We start from the raw sequence: 26893 nt of genomic DNA, 5'->3' as shown, positions 1-26893 counted from the left end.
AATATTTACCCTATGACACCCTTTTCTATTACTGAGAGCAGTTATTGATCCTGCTGTGCAGGAGGTGTTCAGAGCCTTTCTCCTGTAGTGAGATTAATTAAGATGCCAGGAGAAAGAACCTACACTCAAGTGAAGAAATAGACTGGAGTTTGTGATGCTTGAAGCAAAACAAATCCCATAACGAACACGCACCAACACAATTGGAATATGAGTAATTATAGAAAGAGATTTTGATTAGAAGAATCCTGTCACCAGGTACATAAAAACCTTTAATAAATCCACTGTACAGTTCTGAGAAAATCCACGTTGATTGGCAAAATAGGCACAAACTTCACCAAAAATAACTTTAGTTTTGAGGATTTCTTTCCTCGGGTTTCCATTCAAGCCCATTTGCGTATTGCCAAATGCAAAATCTGCCCTGGGCTGAACCATTGTAATTGGGTAGCACTTTAAAATGTAGATGGAAAACCAATGCAAAACAAATGCAAAACAATGGACCGAACGGTGGCACAGTGGTTAGCCCTGCTGCCTCACAGCGCCAGGGAATTGGTTTCGATTCCTGGCTTAGGTCACTGTCTGTGCAGAGTCTACACGTTCTCCCCATGTCTGTGTGGGTTTCCTCCGAGTATTTATTTGTTAGCGTACATGACCCTGCTTAGAGTTAAACTGGTTCTGAGGGATCCAGGTATGAGAGTGTACTGAAAACTGTTATTCTACCTCTGGGGTCAAGGCATGATAGGCTTCTGTCTGTGAAAGCTCCATATTTATTTGAAACATTTAAGAGTGGTAACCACGTCTAGAATGATTGACAGAGCTGTAAGTGGATTTGTCACACATCATAGCTGCACAAAATGTTGGTTTGGCCACAGCTGGAGTACTGGTCACCTCACTATAGGAAGGATGTGATTGCACTGGAGAGGGTGCAGAGGAGATTCACGAGGATGTTGCCTGGGATGGAGCATTTGAGCTATCAAGAGAGACTGGAAAGACTCAGGTTGTTTTCTTTAGGGCAGAGAAGGCTGAAGAGGAATGTGATTGAGATGTATAAGATTATGAGGGGTATGGACAGAGTGGATAAAACACAGCTGTTCCTCTTAGTTAATGAATCAGTAATGAGGTAGTGCAAATTTAAGGTGAGGGGCAGGAGGCTTAAAGGGTATTTGAGGAAAATATTTGCACCCAAATATACTGCCTGGGAGGGTAGTAGAGGCAGGAAAGCTCACAACCTTTAAAAAGTACATGGAATAGCACTTGAAATGTCAGAGCTTTCAAGGACATGGGCCAAGGGCTGGAAAGTGAGATTCATGTAGATTTAGTGTGATTATGTCAGTACAGACCCGATGGGACGAAGGGCCTCTTTGGTGCTGTATTATTCAATAAGCGTTTTGAATCACAGTAACAACTTGTGAATAATCCACTTTTAAATAACTGAAGACAATTTAAAATATTTACAGAACTGTATGCTGGTTACATTGGGGTACACGATGTGGAGATGCCGGCGTTGGACTGGGGTGAACACAGTAAGAAGTCTCACAACACCAGGTTAAAGTCCAACAGGTTTATTTGGTAGCAAATACCATAAGCTTTCGGAGCGCTGCTCCTTCTCCATCTGGTCTCCATCTGACGAAGGAGCAGCGCTCCGAAAGCTTATTGTATTTGCTACCAAATAAACCTGTTGGACTTTAACCTGGTGTTGTGAGACTTCTTACTACATTGGGGTACAGCAGTCAGTTTCTTAGTCAGGAAAAATTATATTCAAAACATCTTAATAGTCTGTCGTGAACCATTGTTACTACATGTATGTGCCTGGACACACCCATGCTGCACCTGGCCCGAGACTCCTCCCTTTCCACCTGAGACCCCTCTCTTTCCACCCAGAGTGGGATATAAAGGTGATGGTCCCTCCTCCTTGCCTCAGTCTAGACCAGGTCAGCTACAAGGGTGTGCTCCTGTTCTCAGTGAATAAAAGTTTCCCTCACTCTCAGAAGTCTTCGTGTCGTAATTGATAGTGCATCATAGTCCCTTTCAAAACCAATTTAATTTTTGGAGCCTCTTCAAAGGCTCACAACTGATGCAATCAACGAGAACTTCCAATGGTCAATTCATCCTGGTGGTGTGACCAGTTTTGTGGACAGAGTTTTTTTCCTGCTTAATTTTTTTTAAAAATAAGTGCAAAATATTATAGCAATAGTTGCACTTAGAATTCATAGAATCATAGAATGCCTACAGTGCAGAAGAAGGCCATTTGGTCCATTGAGCCTGCACCAACAACAATCCCACCCAGGTCCTATCCCCATAACCCCACACATTTACCCTGCTAATCCCCCTGACACTAAGGGCGGGATTTTCCAGCCGCGTTTTCCCCAAGACCGGAAAATCCTACCCGAGGTCAATGGACTTTTGCATGGTCCTTGTCCCACCCACTACAACTCCCGTGGAGGACGGGGCAGGAAAATTCCACCCTCAGGGCCAATTCACCATACCCAATCAACCTAACCTACACATCTTTGGACGGTGGGAGAAAACCAGAGCATCTGAAGGAAATCCAAGCAGCCACGGGGAGAACGTGCAAATCCACACAGAAAGTGATCCAAGGCCGGAATTGAACCCGGGTCCCTGGCGCTGTGAGGCAGCAGTGCTAACCACTGTGTCACCGTGCCACCCTTTTGATTGCCACAATCGTTTGCACTGATTATGTCAATTTCAGGCAAATTATACTGAAAAAAGTGCAGTTGAGCTGAAACTCTTATAAACCACTGTTGAAAGCTAAGTGTAAATGGACTGGAATTATTTTACATGTTGGGAAAGATAGAAAATGCATAGATCAGGCATACTATTATACAGTCTCTAATGACCCAATTCGTAGGATTATATATGATATATGCCACAAACAGGACATGCAGCCCAATTAGCCCATGGCAGTGTTTATGCTCCACTTGAGCCCCCTCCTATCTTCCCTCATCTAAATCTACAATCGTAACCCTCTATTTCCTTCTCCCTCAAATGCTTGTCTCCTTTCCCCTTAACTGTATCTAAATCTTCACTTCAACCATACCCTGTTGTAGCAAGTTCCATATTCTCACCACTCCTGGGGTAAAGGACGTTCTTCTGAATTTCCTGTTGGACTTCTTGATGACTATCTTATACTGATGGACCATTGCTATGTTCTTCCCCACAAGTGGAAACATTCCCCCTGTATCCACTCTATCAAAACCTTTCATAATCTGAAATACTCCTATCAGCCCCTTCTTTGTTCCAAGGGAAAAGAGACACAGCCTGTCAATCCACTCCATCTGACGAAGGAGCTCTGCTCCGAAAGATTATGGTATTTGCTACCAAATAAACCTGTTGGACTTTAACCTGGTGTTGTGAGACTTCTTACAATCCTTCCTAAAGCAGCTTAAATAGAAAATTGAGATGAAGGGTACAGTTCTTTACCCTATCCCCATCAGCTGGGAAGAAACCAGTTTCCAAAATGGGAAGGGAGAAATTGTACATCCATCCATTGATCTATATTTAAAAATTTTGACCATGGCTTGTAACTTGTCTCTCACATTTGGTGGTGCGATGGGGTGAGGAGGTCACATGATGTTACAGTTATCTACAAGTAAAATTTGCTGTCCATTCCAATTTGATAAGCAGTAGTCCCATTTTCCTAAAATAGTGAAAAGCCATGGCTAAAAAGCAGCAACGAACAAACAGGACATGGGAAAAAAACCTGGCAGATTACTTTCTAATGAAGAAATAAGAACATACAAATGATCCAGAATAAACTACAAACCAAACCCACCAAGAGAAAAGCAACTAATGTAAATCCTCAAAATATTATTAAGAAGGCTTTACAGCTGCCATGTTGGTTTCACCAATATACTGAAGACTTATTTCTTCAGTTAAGTTTGTTATATAGCAAAACATTAAAAAATATGAAAGTTCTGAGGAAAATATTTACACGCTAAATACAATATTGTGTTACTTGTTCTTCCTTGGAGATCTTTGCCTGAGAAATCCGTCTCGAGTCTAGAAGGGTTCCCAGAACTACTCCACGCAGCTGAAGAGTTGCAACAAGATAGAAGACTCCAGCTCGCTCCAACGTCTGTGCATACAGCTCCTATAATATCCCTTAAGTATTGACTGGCTTGTCACAGGGCAAGGCAATACCTGCTACTACTAAACCTTGCCCTCCTCCACTCCTGATTCTATAGAAAATTATGCAGGCAGGAACTTGCACCAAAAACAACTTTCAAGATTAGCAAGTACTTAAAACAAGGATTAATACTTTAGCTTTTTGGGAGGAATCTGAAACAAGAACAATGTTATTATATCTTGCACAACTGCAGTCACCGCGAGAGGAGAAAACAAGCAAATGGGAAAACTTATAAAATGGCTTGAAATGGGTTTTTATATTTTGTAATATATTCGCAAAGGTTGTACCAGATGTACCTTTTATTTACATTATTCGCAGAACTCAAACAGCCTGCAAATCATAGAAATCCTACAGTGCAGAAGGAGGCCATTCGGCCCATTGAGTCTGCACTGACAACAACCCCACCCAGGCCCGATCCCCGTAACCCCACATATTTACCCCACTAATCCTTCTAAACTACACATCCCGGTACACTAAGGGGCAATTTAGCATGGCCAGTGCACCTAACCTGCATATCTTTGGAGTGTGGGAGGAAACTGGAGCACCCGGAGGAAACCCATGCAGACACGGGGAAAACATGCAAACTCCACACAGACAGTGACCCAAGCCAGGAATTGAACCCAGGACACTGGAGCTGTCAGGCAGCAGTGTTAACCACGGTGCCACCTTGCCACCCCCGCTCCATGTAAAGAGTGTACTAAACACCTAATGAACTAACCTGAACTATTAGCTTGCTGTGCCCCCTTTCAGATACTGACTGACCTGCTATGAATTTCCGTCCTTTGCTGTTTTTGGTTCAGATTCCCAGCACTCACAATGTTTTCTCTTAAAGGGTTAATATGTCCTCAGTAAACCAGTGTCAGCACTTGGATCACCTTGGACCAAGAGTAAAAGTAAATGTAGTTCTCATTTGCCCGACAGCTGTGATCAGCCACAACTGAAATGAGTTTGAACAATCACAATCCCAAAGGACATAGGTTCATTCTGTGATGACTAACACATATCCCTAGCAAAATGAACTTGAATTGTCTCAATCCCAGTGGACAAAGGACAACTGTATGATGGACCATTATCAATCCCAAGGAAAATTAGTTTGGATAACATTCAGTCCCTGTAGAGTTCAGCTCATTCACTTGCCACAAATATCATGTAAAATCAATTGACCAGTTTCAATCAGTGTAAAGCCTGAATTTGGAGGAAAAACAATGCCTAATTTGATACTTCAATTGGCAGTCTCATTTCTGAGATATTAAGGAGGGAGAACACAGCAAGCATTAAGGACACTGATATTTTTCCCTGACGCTGGATCACACAATCACCTGAATCCCTACAGTGCAGATGGAGATCATTTGGCCCATCGAGTGTGCACTGACTGTCTGAAAAAGCATCTTATCCAGGCCCATGCCCCCCGCCACCCGCCCAGCCCTATCTCCGTAACCCTCCACATTTACCATGGCCAATTCACCTAACCTGCACATCTTTGGATGGGTATCAGCAAATTGTAATTTTCCCTGCCATCAAATGCAATTTACTCCAAAGCAAATTGTACGTTTCAGTCCATTTCCTCTTTTCGGATGAATGGAGAATAATTACATGTTAAATTTTATCGCACTCCACACAATCTTTTCTTCCTGAAACCAGTCCATGGCAGAGAGATCACAACCAATTGCTGAGAGACCGTGCCTCACACAGAGTTGAACCGTCTTTTTGAGGTGGTGTTAAAACATGCACAAATCTCTTTGCCACGGATTATTAAAAGTCCACAGTTTTCCAGAGCAAGAGGTCATTATTGATTGCCGAAGGAAACAGAGGGAGGATGTTAACTTCTAAACACAGAGTCATAGAATTATAGAGATATACAGCACAGAAAAAGGTCCTTCGGCCCATTGCATCTGTGCCAGTCAAAGGCAAACCACCTAACTATTGTAATCCCATTTTCCAGCATTTGGCCCATAGCTTTGTGTGCCTTGGCATCGCAAATGCACATCTAAATACTTCTTAAATGTTATGAGGGTCTCTGCCTCCACCACCCTTTCAGGCAGTGAGTTCCAGACTCCAACCACCTTTTGGGTGGAAATGCTTTTTCTCACATCCCTTCTAAACCCTCTGCCGCTTACTTTAAATCACTCGTCATTGATCCCTCCACCAAGGGGACAAGTTTCTCCCTATCTACTCTATTTATGTACCTTATACTTGTATACATCTCAATCATGTACCCCCTCAGTCTCCTCTGCTCCAAGGAAAACAACCCTAGTTTATCCAATCTCTCTTCATAACTAAAATTCTCCAGCCCAGACAACATCCTGGTAAATCTCCTCTGCACCTTTTCCAGTGCTATCATATCCCTCCTATAATGTGGATTCTAGAACAGCACATAATTGCCAAGCTGTGGCCTATCCAATGTTTTATACAGTTCCTGCATAACCTCCCTGCTATTAAACTCTATGCCTTGGCTAATAAAGACAAGTATACTGTATGTCTTCTTAACCACTTCATTCACCTGTCCCACTACCTGAAGGCACCAGTGTACATGCATACCAAGATTCCCCTGATCTTCATATTTCCCAGGGTCCTGCCATTCACCATGTATTCCCTTTTCTTGTTTATCCTGCCAAAGTACATCACCTCACACTTAGACGGGGGATTGAATTCCATCTGCCACTAATCAGCCCATCTGACCAGCCCGTCTATATCCTCCTGTAACCCAAGGCTATCCTCCTCACTATTTATCACCTTAACAATTTTAGTTTCACATCGCATGCCAAAGAAAAGCCGAAGAACAAACAAAATCAAAAGTAGTGAGAAACTTAATTCACTGAACATAGAATAAAATACCAGAACTATTTACTTAGAACAAAAACTTGAATTTACCTAGCACCTTTAAACGGTACTGAAATGTCCCAAGGTGCTGCACAAAAGCATGATCATCTGACACTGAGCCACATAAGGAAATGATAGGGCAGGTGGGCAGAAATTGAGTTAGCGAGGTAAGTTTTAAGGAGCATCATATAGAAGGAAAGTGGGTTAGAAAAAGGGGTGGCACGGTGGCACAGTGGTTAGCACTGTTGCCTCGCAGCACCAGGGACCTGGGTTCAATTCCTGGCTTGGGTCACTGTCTGTGCGGAGTCTGCACGTTCTCCCAGTGTCTGCATGGGTTTCCTCCGGGTGCTCAGTTTTCCTCCCAGTCTGAAAGACGTGCTGGTTAGGTGCATTGGCCATGCTAAATTCTCCCTCAGTGTACCCGAACAGGCACCGGAGTGTGGCGACTGGGAGATTTTCACAGTAACTTCATTGTGGTGTTAATGTAAGCCTACTTGTGACACTAATAAATAAACTTTTTTTAAAAAGGAAGCACTGAGGAACCACCAACTGAGGAACAATTCCAATTGGGAATGTGCAAAAGGTTGGAATTGGATGGGTGCAGAGACTTTGGATTGCCAGGCTGGAGTGGGTTACAGAGATGGGGGAAGGGCAAGGCCATGGAGGAATTTAAAGACAAGGGTCAGGTGTCTCTGCTCCTGTTATTGGCGGATATGCTAATGGGAGACCACAAACGGCTTTCACACCGGGGAGATTTCTCGTTCAGAATGTCCCCACTCCCAGCCAATGACATAATGGGGATCCCTCCATGAAAGGTCAGTAACCCCATTACCATATCTTTAACGGGCTTCCCCCACGTAAGGATTCTCCCCCACCACACGGACATGATGTTATGACCAGGTGGGGTTTGCAACAGGTCCTGGCAAATGGGGACATGACAAAGAGAACCCACCAGTGACGCACAGGTGAGTGCAGCCACCTGAGGCCAGAGGGTCATGCCCGGACAATATCCTGGCAGTGCCTGGGCAATGCCAGGGGAGAATGTCAGGGGGTTTCCATTGGGGAGGTCCGTGAGTGTGGTCTGTGGGGGAGGGGGTGGGGGTGAGAGTTCCATGTTCGTGGGGGGAAGGCTCCCTGTTGTGGGCAGAGGTAGGGTCCATGTCCATTGGTGTCCGTGGAGGGGAGCCAAGGTTGCAGGTGAGGCAGGCTCATTCGGAACCCTTCGTGATGGCGTGGGTCCCACCTCTTCCATTTATTTTTCAAAATGCTAGGAAAGTTTGGTGGAAAAGCCAGCAAGTCAGCTTTGAAAGTTTTGAATGAGGTCAAATTTATGAAGCGTGGTCAGGAAAGCATTACAATAATGAGGACCAGGGGTAAGAAAGGAATGCATGAGGGTTTCAGCAACAGCTGAACTGAGGCAGGGGCTGCGATGAGTGATGTTATGGAGGTGGAAGTCAGTGGGCCAGTGATGCAGCAAACTTGTGGTCAGAAGCGTATCTCAGGGACAAGAGCCTGAATTTCTGGTGTGGCATCGGAGCATAATCAATGGGCCCAGAAATGAGGGGGAATCAGAAGAAGCTGTGCGGGGGGGTTCAGAATGATTGGAAGGGGGTCTCAGAAGGAGCTATGGGGGGGCTCAGAAGGAGCTATGAGGGGGCTCAGAAGGAACTGTGAGGGGGGCTCAGAAGGAGCTATGGGGGGGCTCAGAAGGAAGTGTAATTGTGGTTCAGAAGTAGCTGTGGGGGGGGTGGGGCGCAGAAGGAGCTGTGCGGGGGGCTCAGAAGTGGCTGCAAGGTGGGGGTGGGGTGGTGCTCAGAAGTGGGGATGCTGGTAAAATTGCAGGGAACGGGTGGATTTCCACTGCCAGAACTTTTCACCAGCAATGGGACTGGATGCGGACAGCTGTCCACTCCCAAGACTTGATTAGCATTATTAAAGAGCCAATTTGGGGGCCATGTTACAAAGCTGGCAGTAGTTTGCCTGATGTGGGGCAAAACTCTCTGCAGTGCAGGGAAAGCGACATCCCAGTAATAGCCCAGGGGGGCTGTCAGACCACCAGGAGCGTCCTGGGCCCAAAGAAGGGGCTGCAGGCAGGCAGGCAAGACAGCCTCTGCGGGCTGAACAATCTTTCTGGAGGGGGGTTCCTCTCTGCCCCTCAGCTCCCTCCTGATTTTTGAATTTTTAAAAATCAAACTCGCCTTTCCAATTTTCCAAGGTCTCTTGCATTCCTCAGTTCCGCCTCTCCTAGAGGCACCGCTGCAAATTCAGAGCTACTGATTAGGTGATCAGTATCAGTGTTAGCATTGAACAATTAGGAGGCCGTCTGCGGTAACATTGCTGAGGCAATCCTGCCACCGGCAAGTGCACTTTTCACCCTGATGTCAAGGTCTCGATGCCCACAACAAAACTCAGACCCTCACTGATTTAGTTGATCTAACGTGTCTCAGCCAGGGGAACACCAGAAGTGCTACAATCCTCTATGGTGCCCTGGGCTCAGGAGGGAAAAATCAACCAGTGGCCTGCTTATAATCGCTATCAAGCTCTGGACATTGCAAGGCCAGCAGTTATTGCCAACCCTAGTGTGATCTGATGGACATAATCCATAAGTAGAATAACATTTGAGAAAGTCCATTCATTCCCCACTTGGAGTACTGTGCTCAGTTCTGGTCGCCTCATTACAGGAAGGATGTGGAAAAGATTGAAAGGGTGCAGAGGAGATTTACAAGGATGTTGCCTGGATTGAGTGGCATGCCTTATGAGGATAGGCTGAGGGAGCTCGGTCTTTTCTCCTTGGAGAGACGTAGGATGAGAGAAGACCTAATAGAGGTGTATAAGATGTTGAGAGGCATAGATCGGGTGGACTCTCAGAGGCTTTTTCCCAGGGTGGAAATGGCTGCTACGAGAGGACACAGGTTTAAGGTGCTGGGGGGTAGGTACAGGGGAAATGTTAGGGGGAAGTTTTTCACACAGAGGGTGGTGGGCGAGAGGAATTGGCTGCCGTCAGTGGTGGTGGAGGCAAACTCAATAGGGTCTTTTAAGAGACTCCTGGATGAGCACATGGGACTTAATAGGATGGAGGGTTATAGGTAGGCCTAAAAGGTAGGGATATGTTCGGCACAACTTGTGGGGCCGAAGGGCCTGTTTTGTGCTGTAGTTTTCTATGTTTCTATGTTTCTATGAATGGGCAGCACAGTGGCACAGTGGTCAGCACCACTGCCTCAGAACGTCGGGGACCCGGGTTCAATTCTGGCCTCGGGTGACTGTCTGTGTGGAGCCTGCACATTCTCCCCGTGTCTGCATGGGTTTGCTCCAGGTGCTCCGGGTTCCTCCCACAGTCTGAAAGATGTGTGGATTAGGTGGATTGGCCATACTAAATTGCCCCTTAATGTCAGGGGAATTAGCAGGGTAAATACACGGGGTTACGAGGATAGGGCCTGGGTAGGATTGTTGTCGGAGCAGGTTTGATGGGCCAAATGGCCTCCTTCTGCAGGGATTTATAATTCTAAATCGGATCAGCAATGAGAGTTTATCAGTGCATTTATTTTTGTCTTAAGTGCGAATATTACACTGTGTATGGGGAGAAAGGAAGAATTCAGACGTAAAAATGTTAAGGGTTATGATTAATGTAATTGTTGCAGTTTACCCTCAAACTCCTGCGGGGGAGTTTGCATCTTTCGTTTTCTCTGCTTCCAGGGAGGTGCTGGACATCTACAGGATATTTTCAAACCATTTGGCTGAGGGCTCACAGGGCTGCCATGCCTTTTTTTGAAACATGAGCTTTGTTAAAACTATTCTTAAAAGTGTGGTGGGGCTCAGTGCCTTTTTGTCTTGCTCCATTTTCTTGACGTTGGCTTGACTGGGTATCCAGAAAAAAACTGGTAAACGCAGTTCTGAAAATATTGATTTGTAAGGAAAACATAAATCTTATCTCACACTCTGCCTAAATGTTCCAGTTCTGATCACAATGGCTGCTTTGAAATATTTTATTCTCAGAACAAGATCTCATGTCATATATTTATTTTCCTCATTGCTGTTTTTTACATGAGATAAATTCAATGCTGCAAATGCATTTCTATTTCCTTGAGCAGTTATTTTATGGTAAGTACAATATGCTGCATCATTTCTAAATAGAGGATAAGCCCACAGACTGAGAGATCTGGGGTGCATTTCTCCCAAGCTCCCATCGGCAGGTTTGATGGCAGGCGGGGAGGGAGAATACAGAGTGAGGCCCAGAAACCATATTCACATTGGTGGAATCTTTCACCGGTGTCCGCCATGGTGGGTCGGAAAACCCACCAGAGGCCAGCATGAACTCTGTTATTGGGATGCATAGAATAGAATCATAGAATCATAGAATCCCTACAGCGCAGAAGGAGGCCATTCAGCCCACCGACAACAATCCCACCGAGGCCCTATCCCCGTAACCCCACATATTTACCCCGCTAATCCCTCTAACCTACCCATCCCTGGACACTACAGGGCAACTTAGCATGGCCAATGCTAACCTGCACATCCTTGGAGTGTGGGAAGAAACTGGAGCACCCGCAGGAAACCCACGCAGACACGGGGAGAATGTACAAACTCCACACAGACAGTGACCCAAGCCAGGAATCGAACACAGGTCCCTGGAGCTGTGAGGCAGCAGCGCTAACCATTGTGCCATCGTGCCAACCATGCAGATGGTGCAGATGAACGGCGGACCCTTCATGCCAGATTCTCCGCGATGCCCGGTGGGTAAACACTCCGGTGTGAGAGACATTCGGAACAACATGGCGTGCAGATGTCATGACTCATGTGAACAATGCTGGGGGCAGCATCTGGAGCTCAGGATGAAGGCCGTCCGCAAACTTAGAACACCACAGCAGGGGGTGGGGGAGGGGGGGGTGCATCTGCAGGGGGGGACCTTCCAGATTTGGTGTCCTGGAGGGGGTCCATCTTCCAGCCTCAGAGTGCTCCCAGAGATCAACTTAATTTCCAGGTGATCCACCTTCTTTCTTCAACAGTGGATCAGTGATGTTGGGCACCTTTTCAATATGGTGCCCGGACTAGATGGTGGACTACACACCATCCAGGCCACCCCACCACTGAATATTGTGTGAAACACCCAGACGCATAATTAATGAAGGTGGGGCCAGAAGTTTTGGCGTGTTTAGCTGCCTGCTGTCGCAGCGGGAAACACTCCATGTTCCTGTCCCTGCCATGGGACTATTGGGATTATTGGGACCATGGGACTAAATGGAAGAATTCCACCCGTGTTCTTAAAAGCGGATCCTTCAGCTGTCATGTCCATATCCTGAATTTGATCAGATAGAACATAGGTGTGCATTGCCAGCAAAAGGATATCTGTTAGACACAGCAATTAGTCAACCAATAGTTACAAATTGAACTTTTAACTGGTTCCACATTTTGTAACCAGCCTACTGGCCTACACTTACCTTGTGTTCACCAAGCTCCATCCTGGTAGAAAAGGTGATCTGCGAACATATAATAAAACACAGTTTAAACTAAGCTTTTAGAAAACCCAATGTAACATTTGCAGTGTCTTCAAGGCTTTGGGCTCGATTTTACCAATCGGAGCCAAAGGGCAGGATCCAGGCGTAATACAGATCCGAGCCCGGAATCCTCTTTCCAGCGCGCCCATACGCGTTTTGCCGACTCCGGTACAATTCGCGCTGTGGGCGGGGCTTAGCGCTGGCGGACCGATCGGAGCTCTGAACTGCGCATGCGCAGTTCGAAAAAAGAGAGGGAGTGTGACATATCATCCTCTGGGGGGGGGGGGGGGGGGGGGGGAGCGGAGGGGGTGTGACGTATCATCCTCTGGGGGTGGGGGGGGCGGTGGGAGGGGTGGGGGTGTGACGTATCATTCTCTGGGGGGGCGGTGGGAGGGGTGGGGGTGTGACGTATCATTCTCTGGGGCTGGGGGTGGGAGGGGAGGGGGTGTGATCGATCATCCCCTGGAGTGGGGGGAGTGGGTGGAAGGGGAGGGGGTGTGACGTATCATCCTCTGGGGGTGGGGGTGGGAGGGGAAGGGGTGTGATCGATCATCCCCTGGGGGGTGGGGGAGTGGGAGGAGAGGGGGTGTGACGTATCATCCTCTGGGGGGCAGCGGAACGCTGAGGTGAATGATGACAGTCGTGGTGTTTGAAGTATGCAGTCACTCCGGAGAGGAGGGATTCGTTCCTCCGATGGGGAGGAGGGATCGGCCGCAGAGTGGCAGCGGAAAAATGTGCAAACTCCGCACAGACAGTGACCCGAGGCTAGAATTTAACCCGGGTCCCTGGCACAACGAGGCAGCAGTGCTAACCACTGTGCTACCATACCCTGGTGGGGGGAATGGGGTGCATTATCAATAGAGCCACTCTCCTCCAAACATCTTATTGTAAAGTTGTAACAAACGCTTCTCTAACCCCGATACATGCTGGATTTATTTTCAAAATATTGTACTTTGGGTACAAATCTCTCATTTGTGATTTTTAACATGTTAAAAGCATCACCTGTCTATCATATGAAAATTCTGTCAGTCAGCCTTGAACACATAGCAGTTGGGTTTTGAGTGGGTGAACAGTCGCGCTCCAGAAATGAAACCCAGGCCATTTTAGCTCTTGGACCACGTTCAAATCTCTGACAGCTGACTTCCCACCTGTTGTGGGCAAGAATCAAAGGAAGCAGTCAGTTGAGACCTAGAAGCAGCCTAGTGACCCGATGTTGATGGTGGGATCAGTTGCTGGAAGGATCTCTTGGGATCTTGTCATCAGGAAGGAGGGCGTATCTGTGACAGGGAAGGTCTAAGCTTTGGTAATGAGGTCCGGCAGAGCACTCCTGCCTCACAAAGAAAGCAAACAAAACACGGTTTAGTCCCTTCCAGCCCTGTTTCTCTTCCCTGCTGTCTGCAACGGTCTGCAGTGACAGGGAGAGGATGCTTGTCACTCACATAACCCAGTTGAAATTGCAATCAGGTGCCAATGACGTTACCAAGATCTGCAATGTTTATGTAAAACAGAAATAAAAAAAGAAAATGCTGAAAATAAATAATCAGCAGGTTATGGCGAGAAACAGAACTAGAACCACAGAAATGATACAGCACAGAATGGGGCCATTTGGCCCATCCTGTCCATGCTGACCCAAATACACCCAGGTGCCCTTTCTAATTCCATCTTCTTGCACCCGGCCCATGGCTCTGCAAGTTACAGCATTTAAAGTGCAGATCCAGGTACTTGAGATTAGGATCTCTGCCCCCACCACCAACTCAGGCAGTGAATTCCAGACACTCACCACCCTCGACATAAAAACATTTTTCCTCGTGTCCCCTCTAATCCTTCTGCCACTTAGCTTGAATCTATGACCCCTGTTTTTGAACTCTCTGCCACGGGAAAAAGCTTCCTCTATCTCTACCCCTCACAATTTTGTATACCTCAATCATGTCACCCCCTCAGCCTTCTCTGTTGTAAGGAAAACAACCCCAACCTCTCCAATCTCTCCTCATAGCTGCAATTCCCCAGCCCTGGCAACATTCTAGTAAATCTTCCTGCACTCACTCCAGAGCAATTACGTCTTTCCTGTAATGTGGTGACCAGGACTGTGCACAGTACTCCAGTTGTGGCCTCACTAGTGTTTTGTGCATTTCCATCATTATATCCCTGCGGTTGTATTCTATACCATTGCCAATGAAGGAAAGCATTCCATATGCCTTCTTTACAACCTTATCTACCTGTACTGTTACCTTTAGGGGCCTGTGCACTTGCATGCCAAGATCTCTCACTTCATCTACCCTTCTTAGTATATTCCCATTTATTGTGTATTCCCTTTACTGTTTGACCTCCCTAAATGCATTACCTCACACTTATCAGAGTTGATCTCCATCTGCCCCTTTCCTGCCCACTCCACCAATCCATCTATATCATTTTGGAGCTTACCCTCTACACTACATGGTCAATTTTTGTGTCGTCTGCAAATTTCCCAACTGTGCCCCCATGTTCAAGTCCAAATCATTAATATATAAAGCAAATAGCAGTGGTCCCAACACCAAGCCCTGCCGAACACCACTTGAAACAAATGAAACATTCGCAAGGGCAGCCAGCGACCATTAACTTTTGTTACCTATTACTGAGCCAACTTTGGATCTAATTCGTCACATTACCCAGTGTCCCATGGGCTTGTATTTTTTTGACCAGTCTGTCATGTGGGACTTTGTCAAACGTCTTACTAAAATCCATGTGGACAACATCCACTGCACTACCCTCAACATTATTGGGTGGATCTTTACAGCCCCTCCCACCAACAGGGTCTTCCAGTCCCGCCAAAGTCAACGGACTTTCGAATGCCTCGCCACATTTTCCAGCCCCGGCCCCACCACAACAGGTTTGTAAAATTCCACTCAATGGCTGGAACTCTACCACCTTGCTCATCCAGAATCAGAGTGAGGGAGAGTGCGATAACGGAAATCTCTGCTGACCTTGGGCAGGAATTTCCAGTCTCGCCCGAGTGAGGCCGTGAAATCCCAGCCAGTGTTTCAAGTCTGTGACTTTTGATGAAAGATAACAGACCCTGAAGCACTAACTCTTTCTCTCCACAGAAGGTGCCACAACCTGCAGATTATTTCTAGCATTTATTTCAGATTTGATTTCAGATTTCCAGACTCCGCAGTATTCTGCTTTTCAACATACATCAAAAAAAGTTCCATGTGACTTTGGGGAGTTCTCACAGAGACCAATGCTGGGAAATATGGGCCTGGATGTTGCAGTCAAGGTCGATTCTGTGCACATTGACGCTGCCTGCGAAGGTTTCTGCGACCTGACAGGTTTCCAATCCTGGTGAAACATCGATGGGTCAATGTACACATCCATGGCAAAGACTGACAAGCACAAGAAACATTGATGGGGAGAGGTCATGTCACTTTGTCAGCAACAGTAACTGCCATATTCAGACTTATCCAAATCTTTCAGTGAGTTCATCAATGGATGGATGACGTGCATGATTGGGTGAGAGATATTTGGATTTAGATGATTGGGGGTGTTGTGGTGCTAAGTTCAGTTATGCCGGCTGATCTCTGAGTTAGACTAGGTATTAACCAGCTTAACATTTCTAGAATACACACATAGTAAGTTTGCATACCTGATCTAACTCCCTAACACCTAACTCAGTGTCAGATATTTCTATGGAGGGTCCATGGCACTGCAGTTCCCACACATGTGTACGTCAGGACCTCTGCAGGGTCCCAACCCACATCTCGCAACTTGCATCCAGTCAGCACGGTGGCATGGTGGTTAGAACTGCTGCCTCACAGTGCCAGGGACCTGGGTTTGATTCCAGCCTTGTATCACTGTCTGCGTGGAGTTTGCAAGTTCTCCCTGTGTCTGCGTGAGTTTCCTCAGGGTGCTCCGGATTCCGGTGGATTGGCCATGGTAAATTGTCCCTTGGTGTCCAAATGTGTGTAGGTTAGGTGCATTAGTCATGGTAAATGCTTGGGGTTACGGAGATAGGGTAGGGGGGTGAGCCTGGGTAAGATACTCTTTTCAGAGAATCAGTGCAGACTCGATGGACCGAATGGCCTCCTTCTGCACTGTATGCCTTCTGCACTTCTGCCTTCTATGAAATACACCAACAATCCGGATACCAGGAGATATGGGCTTTGATGTCATCCACTTTGAATCTAACAAAGTCAAAGTGGTAAGAGACGAGGAAAGCTGGAATGGGTGTCCAAGTATACAATGCATAAAAAGTGCAAAAACAATGTAAAAAGTAAGGACAATGACCTTTATCTCAAGGAGGTTGAAATACAAAAAGGAAACAATTATGCATCAGTTGTACCGAACCTTAGTCAGACCCAGTCTGGAATATAACATTCAGTTTTGGGCACCACACCTCAGGAAGGATATGTAAATACTTTTCCATGCATTAGATAATAGAAATCCAGAACTCACTTTCCCAAATGGCCATTGAGGCTGAGTCAGTATAAATTTTCAAGACAGGGATTGATAGGTTTTTGCAAAGGCAAAATACAGCAAAAGCTGGAAATCTGAAATTAAAACAGAAAATGCTGGAAACATTCAGCAGGTCGGGCAGCTTTTGTGAAGGGAAACAAAATCGATTGTCAGAATTCTACCGCTCCGTCCACCACGGAATCAATGGAGGGGCGGACGACGGAAATGTCCGTTGACCTCAGGCAGGAATTTCCAGTCTCGCTTGAGCAAGGCCGCAAAATCCCGCCCAGTGTTTCAGGTCAATGACCATTTGTTGTGTATTGCACTGAGTCAAGATCCACCATGTGCCCATTACAAAATTAATTTTATTTTCACCTCTCCATCCGAGAGGGCGGTAGAGAGGGCAATATAATAAAAAATGCTCAGATCTTGAAATATACTACACTCCCTCCTCACTTACAAAACAACGTATACATTAAAATGTAAAATGATGCATGTACAAATTTTTCCAAAATACGATGAAGAAACATACATCAACAATAATTGAAAATATAGTATGTTGGGGGTTATCCTTATTTCTACTGTAATCCATGACTAAAACAAATTTGACCAATTTTTCAGAGTAATTTACATGTAAAAAAATATTTTTCCTTAATACCAGTATGCAAAAATTACTGTCATTTGACAAGAAGTAATGAAAAGAAAAATGTATTTCTTCTTCCTTCCTACATGTTTTAATTGAACCCATTTGGCTTCCTTTTCTTTCCGTCTGGGTATCACCTTCCATTTCTATTATTTTGACTCTGCTTTCTCAATGTCTCGAACTGCGTCAAACCTGAACTTTGACTTTGATGACGAACTCCACATAATTGTTGGGACTGTGATATTGTTTGATTTGTCTTTGTTCTGCTGCTGAATTCTCTAACACGGGTAAGCTTTCAGTTTCTTTTTGACTTTCACTTTCTTCCTGATTTTCACTTTGGGCTTTAGGAAGAATTTGGACTTCAGGAGGTTTCTCATGCTCTCCCTTTGGCAGATTTCCTCTTGCAAGCAAATAATCTACACAGTATTGATGGTGTATCTCTCTAATCGTCACTAGAATGCACCTCATCTCTTTACAACAATTCCATACATCTCCCGATTACCTCAATGGTTTTTCACTATGACCTTCTGGCCAGACCGGAATTCTCTAAACTTGATGTTTCACATATCATGATTCATCTTCACTTTCTCCTGCTTTTCTCTCACTTTGCTATTGACAGCGGGCTTGAGCAGACTAAATATTGACCAGCGAGTGTGTTTAAACACAAACTCAGAAGGTGAGCAACCTGTTGTAGACTGTGGCTTATTCAGAACAGTAAATTGTCTGGCCTCTATTAAAGAGAAACATGGAGGTTAATGCTTAGCTTGTCACCTCTCCACAATGTGTACGCTTCTTTCTACAGCACTATTTAATGCTTTAATAGGGACATTAGTGTGTTTTTGATTCCACTCTTACTCAGAAATATTTCAAGCTCTTCTGATGTAAACTGTGGACAATTACCTGACACCGACACCTCTGGCAACCCATCAATTGCGAACCAACGTACTCGCTTCCACCTTCTTCCATCGGGAAAAAGATACAAAAGTCTGAGGTCACATACCAACCGGCTCAAGAACAACTTCTTCCCTGCTGCCATCAGACTGTTGAATGGACCTACCTTATGTTAGTTGGTCTTTCTCTACACCCTAGCTATGACTGCCCCCTCTTCTTTCCTTCTCTATGAACGGTATGCTTTGTCTGTATAGCATGCAAGAAACAATACTTTTCACTGTATACTAATTCATGTGACAATGATAAATCACATCAAAAACTTCTCAAAACCTCAATAGTTTTGTTACTTGGGGCACGGGCATAGATTCAACATTTATTCACCTGCTGTAATCATCAACCAAAACAAAATACTCTTTCTCTTCCACTGCAAGAACAAATCAACATGTACTTGTTCCCATGGTTTTCTTGTGTTTGACCATGGAACAAAAGTAATCTTGGTTAGATCACGTCTCATTCTGAGACCCTCTTTGCAACTTTTCAATATCTCTATCTACCTTTCGATCTCAAAAGTAACCTAATGCTACTATTTTCATATGGACTATCCCTGTGTGCTCTTGATTAAGTTCTTCGAACTTTCTATAAATCTTGGTGGGATCCCGACTCTTAAGCCTCACAAGAAACAGCTCTGATCTACACTCAGTTGATTGCAATGTGAGAAACATTCCATTAATTTCTCATCATCACATGAATGGGGCGAATGGGATCAAAGATTATGGGGAGAAATCAGGATTAGGTTATTGAGGTGGATGATCAGCCATGATCGTGATGAACAGTGGAACAGGCTGGAAGGGCCAAATGGCCTCCTCCTGCTCCTATCTTCTATGTTTCTATGTAACCCAGACATTGATTGGATCTTTGAGCACTTTACTGAGCGCCACATCCTTGCAAGTTTCTTTGCTAATTTTCCTGGTGGACGCAGGCGTACCATTTGTGTATGTAAAGTAATTCACAGCTAACTCTGTGGCTAAAAATGTATCAGCCGCGCATGGGATATCTTGAAAGAAGCATTTGTGTGTTTTGCTGACTTCCAATATTTAATATTGCTCTGATGGTTAATTTTATCAATTGGTCCTTCTTGCTCAAGGACCACTTTGTGCTCTCTGAGCACTTTCTCAATGTCTGACGTACTCTTACTGACCCCTACTGTAAAAATCCCGGTCCAGTTTAATCATATTTATTCCTTCCTATCAGGGACACTTGTTCCCTCTTACTACCACCAATGGCAAATGACAGGATGCCTCATTGTATTCCACTCGAACTTCACCCAACACTGGAATACTGCTTTGGAATAACTGCCAGCTTCAACTAGTTTTGTGTGAGGTAATGTGACTGAAAGATTTCTTGTATTCTACTTCTGAGATAACAGACACTGCTGCAGTGACATCAATGATTAAAGAAAGTTGTGAATCTCCAACTTTACATTTTGCTGTGGGCGCTGGAATTATTGATGGAATTTCCCAGACCCACCATCCCCAAGAACAGAAATTCCCACCCGAGGTCAACAGACCTTTCAATAGTCCGGCGAGTTGTCCATCGCGCCTGTGACGATTCCCGCAGCAAGCAGGACTTCTTCACCCCTTTTAATTTCGTCCTCCCTTTGTAGTTTCTCTCTGACTCAGTGCAAACTCTTCTTCTTCCTGCTTCATAACACCAATTTATGTTTTCACGCATATGCGCATTTGAGGATTTCCAAGTTGCTGAGTTAGATTTCGATCTACCACAACTTCAACCCTTGTGCATTGCTGCAACATGGAGCTTTCTCACCACCTGGAACATGACTGCTTCAGCTACTCCTGCATACTATCCAGATATAGCCAACATTCCCACAGGTCTAGCAATTTGACTGGAAATGGGGGTATTTGAATGGTTGATGGTCTCCATGGCAATGGTAGCATTTCAATTTCTGATTCTGGAACTGTGCACATGGTTGCCGAGGCCTGGATCTTGTCTGCTGGACATCCACTGCTGGCTGCCTTACAATTTGCAATTATCTCTTCGTGTCACTTCCATGGCTGTGGCCTCATTGTAAGCCTCTTTCCAGTGCTAACCACTGTGCCATTGTGCCGCCTCAAAAGGGCGGCACGGTGGCACAGTGGTTAGCACTGCTGCCTCACAGAGCAAGGACCCAGGTTTAATTCCGGCCTCGGGTCACTGTCTATGTGGAGTTTGCATATTCTCCCCGTGTCTGCATGGGTTTCCCCCGGTGCTCCCGCAGCCTAAGTATGTGCGGGTTAGATGGATTGGCCATGCTAAGTTGAGCCTAGTGTCAGGGGGATTAGCAGGGTGAATGTGTGGGGTTACAGGAATAGGACCTGGGTGGCATTGTAATCGGTACAGACTCAATGGGCCAAATAGCCTCCTTCTGTTCTGTAGGGATTCTTTGATTTCCATGTCAGCTTATTGCCTTTGCTTGGCCTGGACTTTATCATTCTGAAAGCCTCCTACGAATGTGTCCCTAAGGTTCTCTTACCATACCACTGTGGCGAGAGAGTTTCTTTAATTCAAGACTGTAATCTGCAACAGTCTCATTTGTGCTTCCATTCATGGAATGCAACTCTCAGTGCAATGTCACAAAATTAGTCCAAAATCTCATTAATATCAGAATAATCCGGTGGGCCACACTGGTTAAAAAGGATATCAAAAGTATCTGACCCCCTCATGGTGAGGAAAGCATTTATTTTATCTTCATAGAATCTTACAGTGCAGGAGGAGGCCATTCGGCCCATCGAGTCTGCACCAACCACAATCCCACCAGGCCCTATCCCCATAACCCTATGCATTTACCCTAGCTAGTCCCCCTGACATTAAGGGGCATCTTCTGCTTCATTCACTTTCAGACAAATGTGTAATCTTCATCCATAATACACCAGTCCCCCTCGTTAGGGTTGAATTCCCCCATTGTTCCCAAACATACCTTCAGTGCCATTTTCCAATTGCAAACCGTGCTGACTCACGGTGTAACTGAGTACGATGTGCACATGGGACAACCCTTCAAATTGCTCACAATTAACGTGAGGAGTTCCAAAAATGTATGTCCTCCATTTCTTAATTTCGCAAATGAAATATAAAGGAAAATTTTATCCCGGCCACATCATTATCTGTTGTGCATTGCATGGAGTAAGACTAACACATGCTCAGCTGGCAACCATTATTGAACTAACTTTACTTATACCTTCTCAACACAGAGGGCAATATAACAAACTGCATCAGATCTTGCAATGCACGATACTCTTCATCAGAATTCTGAAGGTCATTGGCCTGAAATGTTAACTCTGTTTCTCCCTGTTATAGAATGTTATAGTAAACATCTTCCTATTTGAATGTATGTACTGTTGTCTATAACAGGTGTGAGCACGTGCAAGTGACGTCATCGGTAGCGCGGGCTTTCATAGAATCATAAAATCCCTACAGTGCAGAAGAAGACTCGTTGAGTCTGCACCGAGAACAATCCCACCCAGGCCCTATCCCCATAACCCCATGTATTTACCCTGCTACTGAGGGTCAATTTAGCATGGCCAATCCACCTAACCCGCACATCTTTGGAGAATGGGAGGAAACCGGAGCACCCGCAGGAAGCCCACGCAGACACAGGGAGAAAGTGCAAACTCCACACAGACAGTCACCTGAGGCGGAATCGAACCCAGATCCCTGGTGCTGTGAAGCAGCAGTGCTAACCACTATGCCATTGTGCCGCTGGGTTTAGTCTTACCACGAGGTACTGTGTAACTTCTGAGTCCGTGCTGTACTGTATTTCCATATTTTTATAAGAAGATTGAAATCACAACGTGTTCGACTACCTCTTTTTAGCCAAGTTACCACACTACCCATCAAAAGATTTTTGTTCGGTCAGTGTACCAAAGGGTATGCAGCAAAAGACAGAAAATGGAATTTAGGTGCAGAGCAATCATGGTCTAATCAGAACAAGTAAAGCTGAACGTCCGACTCCTGCTTTTACGTTCTTAGGCCCAACTGCTTACTCAATAAATTGAAATTGAGATTGGTTAACTCTTCATGGTTCAAGGGTGGGTAAGTAACTTGGTAGCTGCCCACCTGCCTAGTCTTCCCCCCCCACCCCCACCGCCTTGCTTCTTTGCTTGCCATTGCACCATACAACAGCCATTAAAATGAATGCTCATTTGCTGTTGGAGGGCAGGCAGGTCTTTGCGAATTTTGGGTTCTAAACTGCGAGTGACAAAATCAACCCTCGTAATTAAAAAATGGAGACTCCCACTCTGGATTAACAGAAGTGACCGGTGTTGGCGGTCAACGTATATTAGTGTTTGTTAGATGTTTGTACCTGAACTGTTCAAATGCATTATACAAATATTATTTGCTATGATATTAAAATGCGGCAAGTGCGACTATGGCAGTGCGTGTGGAACAATGGTGACTTTCTTTACAGCAATGGAATGGTAATATACAGTGTCACCAGAGACTGAAAATGTTCTTTGGATATTATTTAAATCTTTGGAGATTTGAAATGAATTGCTTCAACACTACAGTAGCTGTACTATTTCTGACAGCAGAGTGCGGCTGACAGCTTTTAACCAAACTCTCCAAGAAACAGGATCTGCAGTTTAGCATCTGGCACCTGCTTTGAGTAATCACACGACAATACAGGATAATAAAAACTTACAGCTGCTGCTGCCGAAATCACTGTGTCCCACTGAGGCGACTAGCAAATGTTGCTCCACCTAAATCACTGTGGATTTGTGAGACACAGGATAACTTTACTGCTTCTGCTCTGCCCTACCTACGCCTGCTGTTCAAAACCATCAGATGAGTCAGTCGGTGGCTGCCAAGCACCCTCGTGGATGTTCCTGGCATCTCCAGAAGTGTAACCCCCCCCTCCCCACCACTTCTCCATTTTGCGTAGAGGAACCTTTCCGTGCTATGGGAAGGCCATGCTAAATTCTCCCTCGGTGTACCCAAACAGGCACCGGAGCGTGGCGACTAGGGGATTTTCACAGTAACTTCATTGCAGTGTAAGCCTACTTGTGACACTAATAAATAAACTTAAATTTTACATGCAACAGTGATTTCTTGTTTTACCCCTCTAGTCTTTCCCCAATATCTGCAATACAGATTTGAACAGGCAAAAGAACAAGTACTATACCTTTCGTTACAATAACTGCCTTCTGCACCATGAATAAGGAGGCTTGTGCCAGCACCTGCAGGATAAAAGAATTTGGAAAAGAAAAGGGAAGAAGGACTGGCATTTACACAGTGCTTTTCATAAGCACCAGACATTCTAAAACACTTCACAGCTAATGGACACTTTTTGCAGCATTGTCACTGTTGTAATGGAGGAAACAAGGCAGCTCATTGGTAGATATAAGCACCCACAAACAGAAACATGATCATAACTAAAAATGTTTTATATAATGTATAATATTGATGGGCGGATAAATATTGTCCAGGCACAAAGGATAGATCCCCTGCTCTCCCTCGAAATAGTGGATCTTTTACATCCACCCGCAAGGGCAGGCGGGGTCTCGGTTCAATGTCTCATCTGAACGATGGCGTTTCCGGCAGTGCGGCATCCTCTCAGTACTGCACCGCAGTGCCACCCCAGATCTTTGTGCTCAAGTTCTGAAGTGGAACTTGAACCAATAACCATGAAACTCAGAGGTGAGAGAGCACGGCTGACTTTGCCGTGAAATTTGTTTTATTTTAGTTCTTCAGCTGCAAACATCGTGCTGCAGCACTTGAAAGGTGGTGAGAGCAGCAGAGTGGCGGGCGGGGGGGTGGGGGGGGAGTGTGGGGAGGGGGGGGGACATAATTCTGTGCAGCTCGGATGAGAATTTAAAACAATGTAGGGGACTGCATTTCACCAATTAATCAATCAAGCTGTCCCACCTCGTCAGAAAAAAATATCCAAAATTCAGGAAGGATCATAGCCTCGGATCAAGTTGTAGAATATAAATGTAATCGTTAACCTTCTGGAAGGGGCTATGAATTCAGTGAAGAGTTGGAGCCTCTTGTAATATTATTATGACTATCTTACGCTGCACTGGCTACAGATTGAGAAGAAGCAAGTTGCTTATTCCTCTTCACCTTGGAATGATAATTCCCACCATGTCTTTGAGGAGAGAAAGGAACCAGAAGATGGATAGAGAAAATAAAATCCACCTGTAACAATAATTAACCTTCTGTCGTCCAAGAAGTGGAGACAGGCGTGAAGGCTCACAACCCCCCGATTATGTAGAGAATTTATGAATCTATTTTAGATGCTGTGAGTTCTACCACTTTGGAATCACGTACCCTGAGAAACGATGAGCATATTTTGTTTTCTGATGATTCCCCATTTCCAGCACATGGTAACTTTTTTACTTTAGCCAGCTGGGGTTTCGAGGTTAAATGTTTTACCTGTATATTTTGAAGAGTGAGCATATTCTTTGACTGGAAAATCCCTACTACCTCACAAGAAAGTAATTAGGCCTTTCGTGAGAATTAGAGAAGTGTAGGTCTTGCCTTTTCGCTGAGCATGGTTTCTTTATGGTCGAAGATGTTCCACACCACAAATACATACTTCTTTACATTCCATAGCCTGGAAACTCATATGGGCATATGAAGAAGTATGTAACTCTGGGCAGAGTCAGACACCAAGGTTTGGAGGCTTGGAGGTGTGCCTTGGAACCATTTTGTTACTGGACCAAATTGTGTCAAGAATGCAATCAATTAATTTTTAAAGAGTGGAAAGGACTCTATGTTCCGTAGGCAACCCCAGCACTGAGGATATAGAACTCCGAGTCAACAGACAACAAACATATATATAAACAGGGTTTGGAGTGACAGTATAAACAAAAATTACTGCGAATGCTGGAAGAAGAACAGAAATTACTGGAAAATCTCAGCAGGTCTGACAGCATCTGTGGAGAGAGAATTGAGCTAATGTTTCGAGTCAACTATATTCGAAACATTGGGTGGGATCTTCCACCTTCGCTCGTCCCGAAACCGGAAAATACCATCCGAGGTCAACAGACATTTCCATGGTCCGCTCCTCACCCGCTCCAATTCCCATGGCGGACAGGACGGTAAAATTCCGACCATTAGCTCTGTCCTCTCTCAACAGATGCTGTCAGACCTGCTGAGATATTCCAGCATTTTCTGTTTTTGGATTAACAATAATTATACAGAGAAACAATTGCAAAATTTGGTCAGAAAATTGAATTTCGCATTGTTAACTTGTGAAATTCCAACAGCATTGTTCGCCAATTTTAAAGACTCAGCAAGCAGTCACGTCCAAGGATAAATAATTCTTTTAGTGAGTGCCGTTTTCAGATAAGATATAGATGTGCTACTTTTAAAATCCTCAAGGCTATGATACAAAAAATGTCACCAGTGAACGTTATTTCCTTGTCATGTTGCGCAGTAATACTGGAAGTGCGACATTCCTTTCATTGCCACTAACTGCAATTGAAGGGCAATGTGCTATGAAATGGTGAAAGGTACGCAATCAAACAATAAATAATTTAAAATTAGTTTTAGTGCTGCATGCTCGTACAGTAACATCAGAATATCAGAAGGAATTCCTCGAGGTTTCAATCTGGAAAGAGGGACAAGAAGAGTTGAGTGCAGGACAAAATAATCTCTCAAAAGCAACATCTCTTGGCGCAACTGGGAATTGCTCTGTCATTTGCCACATTCCAGCCACTTGTGAGCAAGCCAGGCAGCTGGAAGTAAAGGACAACATGATCTCCGCCACGCACCTTCCAAATCTGCAAATTAACTTTGTGTAAATAAACCTCCAGGGAAAGATTGACACAAGGTCAACTTATGGGAGGTTAGCAAGATGCAGTTGCCTTGTGTCAGTCCCAATTTTTTTAAAAAAGAGCCTCTAATTTGAATCTCTTATGTCAGATCTGCAGTCCAGCCAGCAAAAAAACTTGCACTACAAATACACAAAGAAAACCAACATTAGTACACCACAATCCACATTCAGAAGATACATGTAACGATAAAGCACAACTGGATATCGCAAAACAACAAATTTCCCCTATGTAAGTTTTACATATTAATTAAATTTCACCATACTTGCCTTAAAGCTCTTGGCGTGGATAACTTGCAAGGTGGGATTCCAGCCTTAAAAATCACGCAAAGACACAACCTGATTCCTTCAATTTTAGCAGTTCTCAGGTACTGTGGGATAGTCCATCTCTGCTCTGCACAACAGCACCCACTAACGATCACCTGCTAATGACCAACCAATTGCATGTGGTGCTTAAGGAGCCAACCAAAATGGACGAAAGGCGAACAACATGTGCCAAAGTGGAAGCAACTTTAGCAGAGGAAGACATGGAAAAATCCGTTCTGTGCCATCTCATCATGTGATGGGCATATAAGTAATAGCTAGCTAACAATGTTTAAATTCTTTTTCATAAAATGACCACAACCACAACTGCTCTATCAGTT

General features: G+C 44.9%; 1 long non-coding RNA gene across 4 annotated transcripts in view; it reads right to left on the bottom strand.

Moving 5' to 3' along the window:
* LOC144509282 (uncharacterized) overlaps window positions 1-26893 on the bottom strand; it is a 34258-nt gene that overhangs the window by 1280 nt on the left and 6085 nt on the right. For all 4 annotated transcript variants that reach the window (XR_013500435.1, XR_013500436.1, XR_013500434.1 and 1 more), the window contains exons 2-3: window positions 23595-23649; window positions 12400-12438 (exon numbers count right to left, since the gene is read on the bottom strand). This is a non-coding gene — a long non-coding RNA (uncharacterized LOC144509282). The remainder of the gene's footprint in view (window positions 1-12399; window positions 12439-23594; window positions 23650-26893) is intronic.

Source organism: Mustelus asterias, chromosome 21 (genome assembly GCF_964213995.1).
Source record: "Mustelus asterias chromosome 21, sMusAst1.hap1.1, whole genome shotgun sequence".
Lineage (NCBI taxonomy): Eukaryota > Metazoa > Chordata > Chondrichthyes > Carcharhiniformes > Triakidae > Mustelus > Mustelus asterias.
The sequence above is the reverse complement of the archived record's forward strand: the minus strand, read 5'-3'. Positions and strand labels throughout refer to the sequence as shown.